This window comes from Loxodonta africana, chromosome 6 (genome assembly GCF_030014295.1).
Source record: "Loxodonta africana isolate mLoxAfr1 chromosome 6, mLoxAfr1.hap2, whole genome shotgun sequence".
NCBI classification, from domain to species: Eukaryota; Metazoa; Chordata; class Mammalia; order Proboscidea; family Elephantidae; genus Loxodonta; species Loxodonta africana.
The window spans coordinates 56,473,007-56,484,483 of NC_087347.1; positions in this window are offsets into that span (position 1 = coordinate 56,473,007).

Sequence of the window (11,477 nt, forward strand, 5' to 3'; positions counted from 1 at the left end):
CTCTGGGGCTTAGAGCTGAACAGTGATACCGGAAGGCCTTAGAGTTCCAGACTAGCCAGAGTGGAGAGACCTCATTGAACACTTCAGGTACTTAGTTATGTAAAGTGATATTCTCTGTTCTAGAGAGGTGACACCTTAGGAGTCAGGAGCATACCCTAGAGTAGGGGTTGACTACGTTTTTCTTAAAGAGCTAGTTTGTGAGCCATATGGTCTCTGTCACAGCTATTCACCTCCGCTGTTTGGCACAAAGGCATGCATGTTGTTGTTTGGTGCTGTCCAGGGTTTTGGTTAGCAGCCCAGTGCTTAAGGGTTACACCACCGGGCGTCCTGAAAAGCATCCACATATAATATGTAAACAAACGGGCATGACTGTGTTCTAGCAAAACTTCATTAACAAAAACAGGAGGCAAGCCTATAAAAAAAAAAAATTTTTTTTTTTTTTTTTATAGGCTGTATTATTCCAACCCCTCCCTAAAGCAAGGGTCATGCTCTTGGACAAAGTTCAAATAGAAATAGTCCCATGCTAACAAAACTCACCATTTAAAGAAAGATAGCATAATTCATATTCCCTACAAGCTATTATCCACAATGTCCATCATATAAAATTATTAGATGTAAAGCAGCAGGAAAATGTGACCCATAATCGAGGAAAAAAGCAGGTCTTAGGAGCAGAATTAAAGTTCTTGGAATTAGAAGACAATAGCTTTAAAGCAGCTATTTATATTTTAGGACATAAAGGATATAAAATGATCATAAAGACAGTATAAAATAGGGGATTTTATCAGAGAAATGGAAATGGTATATATATTAAAAAAAAAAAAATGGGAACTAGACCTAAAATGTACAATTATCTGAAAACTCATATGAACTAAAAAGATTGAATGCAGAAGAAATGGTTAATGAATGTGAACAAAAATCTATATCCAGTCTAAAGAACAGATGGTGTTATGAATTGAACTGTCTTCAAAAATGTATTGTAAATCCTAACCTCTATGATTGTGATTACAGTCCCATTTGGGTTATTGTTATGTTAATGAGAGATTAATGTAGGGTGTATCTTGAGTCAATCATAAAAAAGATTAAACACAAGCTAGCAAGCAGAGACGGGATAAGAGAGATGCCAAGCCACATGAAGATCACCCAGGAGCAGAAGCTAAAAGAGACAAGGACTTTCCTCCAGAGCCAACAGAGAGAGAGAGCCTTCTTCTCCAAGAGCTGGCACCCTGAATTTGGACTTCTAGCCTCCTAAACTGCCAGAAAATAAATTTTTGTTTGCTAAAGCCATTCTCTTTTGGTATTTGTGTTATAGCAGTACTAGATAACTAAGACAGAGGGGACAGAAAGATTTTAAAAAATTGAACAGAGCAACCATTAAAAAGATAATACAAACAAATATGACTTAAAAGTATGGCTTAAATTAGGAATTAGATACATTGAATCCAGAAGGCAGCAGAAAAGGAGGAACATAGGAAGAAAAACAAGAGGGGTAGCAGGCCTAAACTCATCATATCAAAAATTTGAAAGGAAATGGACTTAAAATTCCAGTTAAAAGGCGGAGATGATCAGAGTGGTTAAAAAGATAGATTCAACTACATACTATAAGACATGCATTTTAAATACAACTAATACAGAGAGATTGAAAGCAAGAAGTTAGGAAAAGGATATACTATGCAAAAAATAAGCATAAGAAAAGCTGCAATGGCTATATTAATATCAAAACTGACTTTAAGACTAGGAGTATTATGAGAGATAAACAGGGACATTTTATAATATGTCAGTGAGGAAGAAATGACAATTATAAATGTGTATGCAACTAATTACATGAAGTAAAAAAATGATAGAACCCTTTAAAGGGGAAAAGAAACCCACCATGATAGCTGGAGATTTCAAAATTACTCTCCTAAAGTAAGGAAAGAATACAACTTTTGAATAACACTATGATCCAACTTGAGTTAACTGACATTTATACCCTATACCTAACAGCGGGAGGATACATATTATCGAGTGCATATGGAAGATTTAACAAGATAGACTACATGTTGGACCGTAAAACATATCTCAACAAATTTCACCAAAAGTTTGAAATCAGTGTATTTTCTAACTACTACAGAATTCAGTTAGAAATAATCCTCAGAAAAGCCCCAAATATTTGGAACTTAAACATCACATTTGTAAATAACCCATGAGGCAAAGAAGAAATGACAAGGGATATTAAAATACACGTTCAACGAAATAATAAAATCACAACTTAGAAATTTATATAGATTTAAATGCTTGTAACAGAAAAGAAGGGAGCCCTGGTAGCACAGTGGTTGGCTGCTCAGCTGCTAACCAAAACGTTGGGAAAAAGCTTTGGCAGTCTGCTTCCATACAGTACAGATAACAGTCTTGGAAATCCTATGGGGCAGTTCTACCCTGTCCTGTAGGGTCACTAGGAGTTGGAATCGACTCCACGGCAATGGGTTTGGTTTTTGGTTTTGAACAGAAGAAAGGTTTAAAAATCAGTGATCTCAGTTTTCACCTCAAGAAGCTAGAAAAAGAAAAGTAAATTAAACCAGAAGTAAGAATAAGGAAGGAAAGAGTATATAGCTAAGAGCAGAAATCAATGAAACAAGCAAAAAGAGCAAACAATAGAAAAACTCCGTGTAATCCATACTGGGTCTTTAAAAAAACCTAATAAAGTAGATAAATTTCTATCCAGAATGATCATGAAAAAAGATGACACACATTACCAAGATGTGGAATGAAAAAAAAGACATCACTACAGTTCCTATGTTCACTAAGAAGCTAAAAAGGGACTATTAAAATTTTGTCAACACCAAACTGGCACAAGAAAAAACAAAATCTGAACAGCCTGTATCAAGTAAACTGAATTTGTAATTTAAACCTTCCCCGGTCATCTTCAGGCCCAAATGGCTATACTTGAGAATTCTAGCAAACACTTCAGGAAGAAATAATATCAATCTTATCCAAACTCCTTAGAAAACAGAGGAGGAAGGAACACTTCTAAAGTCATTCTGTATGAAGCCAGTGTTACCCTGTTACCAAAACCAGGGATGTTACAAGAAAAGAAAACTACCAGCCAGTATCTCTCATGAACATGAACCCCAAAATCATTTTTTAAAATGGTAAATTAAATCCAGCATATATAAAATGGATAACACATCTTGAACAAGTGGGATTTATATCAAGAATGCAATGTAACATCCAAAAGTCAGTAAGTATAATTCATTGTATTAACAAAGGAAAAATCAGGTGATCATCAGTACATGCGGAAAAAGCATTTAACAAAACATTCATGATAAAAAAAACCCTCAGCAAACTAGCAACAGAAGGGACTCCCGCAAGCTAATGTTAAACTTAATGGTGAAAGACTGAACACTTTTTCCTATGACAGAAACAAGGCAAGGATGTTCACTCTCACTATTTCAATTTAATGTTGTATTGGAGGTCCTAGCCAGTGTGATAGGGACTTCTTTTAACAGAAAAATACAGAAGAATAAAGATTGGAAGAAAGAAAAAGAAAATCCCTTTTATTTGCAGATGACATGATTGTGTATGTAGAAGATTCTAAGAATTACATTAAAAAATTATCAGAACTAAGTGATTTTAGCAAGGTCTCAAGATACAAGATTGATGTGCAAAAATTGTATTTTTATTAAAATATATAACTATACCTATATACCTAGGCTGCAAATAATTAGAAGATGAAATTAATGCTATTCCCACTACATCAAAAATATGAACACTTAAGGATAAATTTAAAGTATATTAAAGAAAACTACACTGTATGGTGTGTATGCTGTACATGAAAACTACAAATAATTACTGAGAAAAAGTAAAGAACCTAAATAAACAGATAAGTTGTATTCATTATCTGGAAGACTCAATATTCTTAAGATGTCAGTTCTTCCAAAATTTACCTATATATTCAGCGCAGTCCCAGGAAGCCTTTTGGTAGACATTGACAAGCTGATGCTAAAATTCCAATCAAATTCCCAGCAGGATTTGTCATAGAGATAGACATGCAGATTCTAAACTGTACATAGAAACACAAAGAGACTAGAATGGCTAAAACAATTTTGAAAAAAGGACAAAGTTGAAGGACTCACACTACTCAATTTTAAAAATGACTAAACCCTGGTGGCATAGTGGTTAAGAGCTAGAGCTGCTAACCAAAAGGTCAGCAGTTCAAATCCACCAGGCGCTCCTTGAAAACCCTTATGGGGTAGTCCTACTCTGTCCTGTGGGGCCACTATAAGTTGGACTCGACTCGAGGGCAACAGGTTTGGCTTTTTTTTTTTTTTAAGTAAAGCTACAGGAATCAAGACAGTGCTGTGTTAGTGAAAGGACAGACACATAAATCTATGGAACAGAACAGAGTCCAGAACTAGACCCACACAAATGTGACAAACTTGCACAAACAAGTCAATGGAGAAAGGATAGTTTCTACAAGTGGGGTTGGAGCAACTGGACATCCATAGGCTCCCCTTCCCCCAAAATGAACAGCTACCTACACCTTATACAAAAGTGAACTCAAAATGGATCATAGATCTAAATGTAAAATGCAGAATTATAAGAGTTTTATAAGAAAACACAGAAAATATCCATGATCTTGAGTTAGGCCAAAGGATTTTTAGATATGACCCCAAAGATGATCCATTTAAAAAACCTGATAAACTGGACTTTGTCAAACTTTTGCCCTGAGAAAAACATAGTTAAGGGAATGAAAAGACAAGCCCCAGACTGGGAGAAAATATCTACAAATTATGTATCTGACAATTGACTTGTATTCAGAACATATAAATATCAAAACTTAACAGTAAGAAAATAAAGAATCCAATTTTAAACATGGACAGAAGATTTAATCAGACATTTTGCCAAAGAACAAATAAGCACATGAAAACATGCTCAAATCATTAGCCATTTAGGAAAAATGCAAATTATAAACATGATGAGACACCACTATTAGAATGGGTAAAGTTTATATGGTGCCTAGCTACCACCAGTGACCACCCTGACGGGGAACACAACAGAGAGTCCCTGATGAAGCAGGAGAAAAGTGGGGTGCAGAACTCAAATTCTAGTAAAAAGACCAGACTTAATGATTTGACTGAGACTGGCGGGTCCCCAGAAGACAGGGTCCCTAGAAGACACGGTCCCCGGACTCTCTGTTAGCCCAGAACTAAAACCACTTCCCTAGCCAACTCTTCAAAGATTAGACTGGACTATAAGACATAAAACGATACTCATGAAGAGAGTGCTTCTTAGCTCAAGTAGATACACAAGACTAAATGGGCAGCTCCTGTCCGGAGGTGAGATGGGAGGGCAGAAAGGGACAGGAGCTGGTTGAAAGGACACGGGAAATCCGGGGTGGAAAGGAGTGTGCCGTCACATAGGGATAGCAACTAGGGTCACATAACAATGTATGTATAAATCTTTGTATGAGAAATTAACTTGAACTGTAAACTTTCACTTGAAGCACAATAAAAAAAAAAAAAAAAGAATGGGTAAAGCAAAAATACTGACAATGTCAAGTGCTGGTGAGTATGCGGAACAACTGAACTCCCATACATTGTTGATGGGAATACAAAATGGCATAGCCGCTCTGGAAAAGCGTTTGGCAGCTTCTTACAAACATACACTTACCATATGACCCAGTAATCCTACTCCTAGGTCATTATTCTAGAGAAGTGAAAAACTGTGTTCACATAAAAACTACATACAAATGTTTATAGCAGCTGCATTCATAATGCCAAAAGCTGGAAACAATAAAGGTACTGATACACACACTAAATGGATGAATCTTAAAGGCATCATGCTGAGTGAAGGAAGCTAGTCTCAAAAGGGTTACGTACTGTATAATTCCACCTTTATGACATTCTGGAAAAGAGAAAGCAATAGGGGCAGAGAACAGGTCACTGGTTGCCAGGCATTAGGGGCAGGGTGGTGTGACTACAGAGGGGCAGCAGGCAGGAACTTTTTTGGGTAATGGAACTGTTCTGTATACTGATTGTGGTACTGGCTATAGACATTTTAAAACTCATAGAACTATTCACCAAAATGAAGTAAGTTTTACTGTACATACATTTAAAATTTATTTTTAAAAAACCACAGTATGATACCATTACACGTCCACTAGGATTTCTAAAATTAAAAGGCCCAACAATAACAGCTAGAATGTGAAACTCATATTGCTGGTGAAAAGTATACTATCACTTTAAAGAACTGTTTGTTTCTTGTAAAGTTAACCATGCAGTTACCCTATGGACCAACCCAAACTTAGTGGCTACCTTCTGGACCTCCAGATGAGCAAGAAGTCTTCTACCCCAGCTGCCAGTTCAAGTGCTTTATTTCTCCCTTCCCTTGGAAACTTGTAGAGTGCTTTAATTTGAAGTGATAGCAATAAGAGAGAAACCAATTTAAAAACTGGATGTGTCATTTGTCCTTAACAGTGTTGTTCTTGAACATGTAGCTAAGGGATATATGACCTTTCCCCAAAACCAAAATTAATAATACTCCATCTCCCACAACACACCCTTTAGTTTGACCACATCTCTAAATTGTATACTATAGGGAGTCAGATGGCCATGTCTGTGGGACCTCAAATATCTAGACAGTGAAGTGTTTATGTAAGACAACCTTTAGACGTAATGCCTCTCTCAAGGATAGAAAACTATTGTCTTTCACTTGTTCATCACTTCAGTTTACTAATTTATTATCATGTTTACCATCTCCTCCCAACTGTTTGATAAAATAGGCAGACAGGTCTGGCTATTCCCATTCGTCGATAAGGAAACTGACACATGGCAAGTAAGCATGGAGCGCCTACTCCAAATTCCAGGTTCTTCCTGGAATAGTAGTTGTTCAATAAAACTTTCTCCAATCAAAGCTTATGTATTTAAGCGTTAAACTCCCCGTCTAGAATTTATGGGACTTTCCCAACCCCCAGCTTTAAGTTTATTCCTGCCAATGAAGACCAATGTAGCTCTTTCCCAGAGTCTTTTGTTTTTCTCTGCTCACTGCCCCAGTCCTTAAGCTGATGTCCAGATGGTCAGCAGGAACATTAGGGCCCAGAGCTTCCCAGTCTCCCACACAAGTCTCTGATAAGTGAAGTGGCCATTTGTATATGTCACAGCCAGCCAAAAATAAATAATATCTAAGAATGCCTTTTCTCCCAGCACTCCCCCTCTCCTTCCCCAGAATCCCAGCGTACATACACATTTACATCACAGTCGTATGTAAGGAAGAGAAAGCCCCCTTTTACATTTTTCCCTCTATTTGAAGCTTCAAAGCACTAAGTGTAAGTATATAAAGTGTGTCAGGCCTGCCACTTCCCTCAGGAATGGGCCTTTTATCAAGTCCATCAACAAGATCCAATTTACCCAGCCCATTTGGGATAGTTCATTTGGAACTATGGTCCTCCATCCTGGGTGCAGTGTCACCAGACTGAACCTCGGAAGTAAACTTCTTGGGAACATGCCAGGGAAGGTGGTATTAAAAGCCACACACACCAAACTCTAGCACAAAAAAGTAAGTTAAAATCTGCTCTGGCAACAAATAGGTGGCTGCTGCTGTTGGGTACCATTGAGTCCCTTCTGACTCACAGTGACCCATGTGACAGAGTACAACTTTCCCATGGGATTTTCCTGGCTGTAATCTTTACAGAAGCAGATCACCAAGTCTTTCTCCTGAAGAGACTATGGGTGGGTTTGAACCACTAATCTTTTGCCTAGCAGCTGAGCACTTCACCATTGCACCACCAGAGTTCCAGTTCAGTCAGTTCTGACTCATGGTGACCCCATGTGTGTCACAATAGAATTGTGCTCCATAGGGTTTTCAATGGCTGATTTTTCAGAAGTAGATCACCAGGCCTTTCTTCCAAGGTGCCTGTGGGTGGACTCAAACCTCCTTTTGGTTAGCAGCCAAGTGTTTGCACCAGCTAGTGACTCCAAATATCCAAAAGTCCATCTTAAATACTAGATTAACAGAGACGGTTCCTTTTGCTGTTATCCCATTTTTATGTTGTACTGCAAGCCTTTAAACAGGATTCTAAAATGCCTTATATTTCAAGTTAAGGCTTAAAATGGGAATTTTAAGCCTGAACTAGTGCAAATCTCTATAAAATTAAAACCATGTTGTAGTCTTTAAAAAAAATTTTTTTTGTTTTTTTCTTTTAAACATGTATAGATGTTGTTGTTTTGTGACTTCCAGTCAGTTTTGGCTCATAGCAACCCTGCAGAACGAAAACACTGCCCAGTCCTGTGCCATTCTCACAATTGTTATGCTTGAGCACATTGTTGCAGCCACTGTGTCAATCCATCTCATAGAGGATCCTCCTCTTTTTCGCTGACCCTCTACCAAGCATGATGTCCTTCTCCAGGGCCTGGTTCCTCCTGATAACACATCCAAAGTACGTGAGACGAAGTCTTGCCATCCTCACTTCCAAGGAGCACTCTGGCTATACTCTTCTAAGACAGACTTGTTCATTCTTCTGGCAGTCCACGGTATATTTAATATTCTTTGCCAATTCGAATGCATCAATTCTTCGGTCTTGCTTATTCATTGTCCTGCTTTTGCATGCATATGAGACAACTGAAAAGACCAAGGCTTGGGTCAGGTGCACCTTAGTCCTCAAATTGACTTTTTTTTTTTTTTTTTTTTAAAAAAAAACACTTTAAAGAGGACTTTTGCAGCACATTTGCCCAGTGCAATATGTCATTTGATTTTTTGACTACTGCTTCCATGGGCGTTGATTGTGGATCCAAATAAAAAGTCCTTGACAACTGCAATATATTCTGTTTATCATGATGTTGGTTATTTGTCCAGTTGTGAGGATTTTTGTTTTCTTTATGTTGAGGTGTAATCCGTACTGAAGCTGTAGTCTTTGATCTTCATCAGTAAGTACTTCAGGTGCTCTTTGTTTTCAGCAAGCAAGGTTGTTACCTGCATATCGCAGGTTGTTAATGAGCCTTTCTCCAATCCTGATGCTGTATTCTTCATATAGTCCAGCTTCTCAGATTATTTGCTCAGCATACAGATTGAATAAGTATGGTGAAAGGATACAACCCTGACGCACACCTTTCCTGATTTTAAACCACACAGTATCCCCTTGTTCTGACTGCTTCTTGGTCTATGTTCAGGTTCCTCCTGAGCACAATCAAGTGTTCTGGAATTCCCATTCTTTGAAATGTTATCCTTAATTTGTTATGATCCACACAGTCGAATGCCTTTGCATAGTCAATAAAACCAGATAAAAATCTTCCTGGTGTTCTCTGCTTTCAGCCAAGAACCACCTGACATCAGCAATCCCTTGTTCCACATCCTCTTGTGAATCCAGCTTGAATTGCTGACAGTTCCCTGTCGATGTACTGCTGCAACCATTTTTGAATTATCTTCAGCAAAATTTTACTTGCGTGTGATATTAACGATATTGTTCGATAATTTCTGCATTCCGTTGGGTCACCTTTATTTGGAATAGGCACATATGTGGATCTCTTCCAGTTGGTTGGCCAGGTAGCTGTCTTCCAAATTTCTTGGCATAGATGACTGAGCACGTCCAGCATTCTGTTTGCTGATACATCTCAACTGGCATTCTATCAATTCCTGGAGCCTTATTTTTCGCCAGTGCCTTCAGTGTAGCTTGGACTTCTTCCTTCAGTACCACCAGTTCTTGATCATGTGCTACCTCCTGAAATGGTTGAATGTCGAGCAATTCTTTTTGGTACAGTGACTCCGTATATTCCTTCTGTCTTCTTTTGATGGTTCCTGCATTGTTCAATATTTTGCCCATAGAATTCTTCAATATTGCAACTCAGGGCTTGAGTTTTTCCTTCAGTTCTTTGAGCTTCAGAAATGCTGAGCATGTCCTTCCCTTTTGGTTTTCTATCTCCAGGTCTTTGCACATTTCATTATAATACTTGACTTTGTTTTCTCAAGCTGGTCTTTTAAAATCTGTTCCGCTCTTTTACTTCATCATTTTTTCCATTCACCTTACCTACTCTATGTTCAAGAGCAAGTTTCAGAGTCTTTTCTGACATCCATTTTGGTCTTTTCTTTCTTTCCTGTCTTTTTAATGACCTTTTGCTTTCTTCATATGATGTCCTTGATGTCATTCCATAACTGGTCTGCCCTCTGGTCATGAGCGTTCAATGCATCAAATCTATTCTGGAGATGGCCCCTAAATTCAGGTGGAATATACTCAAGGTTGTACCTTGGCTCTTGTGGATTTGTTTTTTCTTCACCTTCAATTTGAACTTGCATATGATGGTCTCTTCTGCAGTCAGCCCCCAGCCTTGTTCTGACCGATAATATTGAGCTTTTCCATTGTTTCCTTCCACAGATGTAGTCTAACTGATTCCTGCATATTCCATCTGGTGAGGTCAACGTGTGTAGTCACCATTTATGATGTTGAAAAAAGGTATTTCCAATGAATAAGTCACTGGTCTTGAAAAATTTTATCATCTGATCTCCAGTGTCATATCTGTCACCAAGGCCATATTTTCCAAGTACTGATCCCTCTTCTTTGTGTCTGACTTTCACATTCCAATCACCATTAATTATCACTTTATCTTGAGTGTATGTTTGGTCAATTTCAGACTGAAAGATGAGTGATGTATTATATGCACACACACACGTGTGTATATAGTATTTTCCAAATTTCAATGCTGGTGCAATAAAAATGCCAATTCATTAAAAAAATATGAGATCCCAATAACATATTTATCATTAGTCATTCTCTACTAGTGGGTACTTGTAGGGGTCTATGAAAATGGGATATTAAACAGAAGTCTTTGTATTGGGAATATTGGGAACCACTGGCTTAGACTATAAATTTATAACAGGATCAAATGACTCTAGTTAAACTGGCACACAGAAAGGGACTCAGTGTTCCAGTACAACTAGATGGTGCCTGGCTACCACCATGGACTGCTTTGACAGGGATCACAATAGAGGGTCCCAGACAAAGCTGGAGAAAAATGGAGAACAAAATTCTAACTCAAAAAGAAAGACCAGACTTGCTGGCCTGACAGAGACTGGAGAAGCCTTGAGAGTATGCCTCCAGATGCCCTTTCAGCTCAGTAACCAGGCCACTCCTGAGGTTCACCTTTCAGCCAAAGATTCAACAGGCCCATGGAACAAAACAAGACTAAAAGGGTGCACCAGCCCTAGGGTGGGTGGAGACTGGAAAGTAGGAGGGAACAGAAAAGCTGGTAATAGGGAACCCAGGGTTGAGAAGGGAGAGTGTTGACATGTCATGGGGTTATTAACCAATGTCATACAATGTGTGTACTGTTTGATGAGAAACTAGTTCTGTAAACCTTCATCTAAAGTTCAATAAAAAAAATAAATACATAGAAAGAAATGGACTCAATGTAAATTATCTTTCACCAAAAAGTAAAAGCTAGGAAATATAGCAAGTGTGATCCTGGTCAGTCTGAAAATCACCAAAAGAGCACAACTGTAATGTCCTTAGA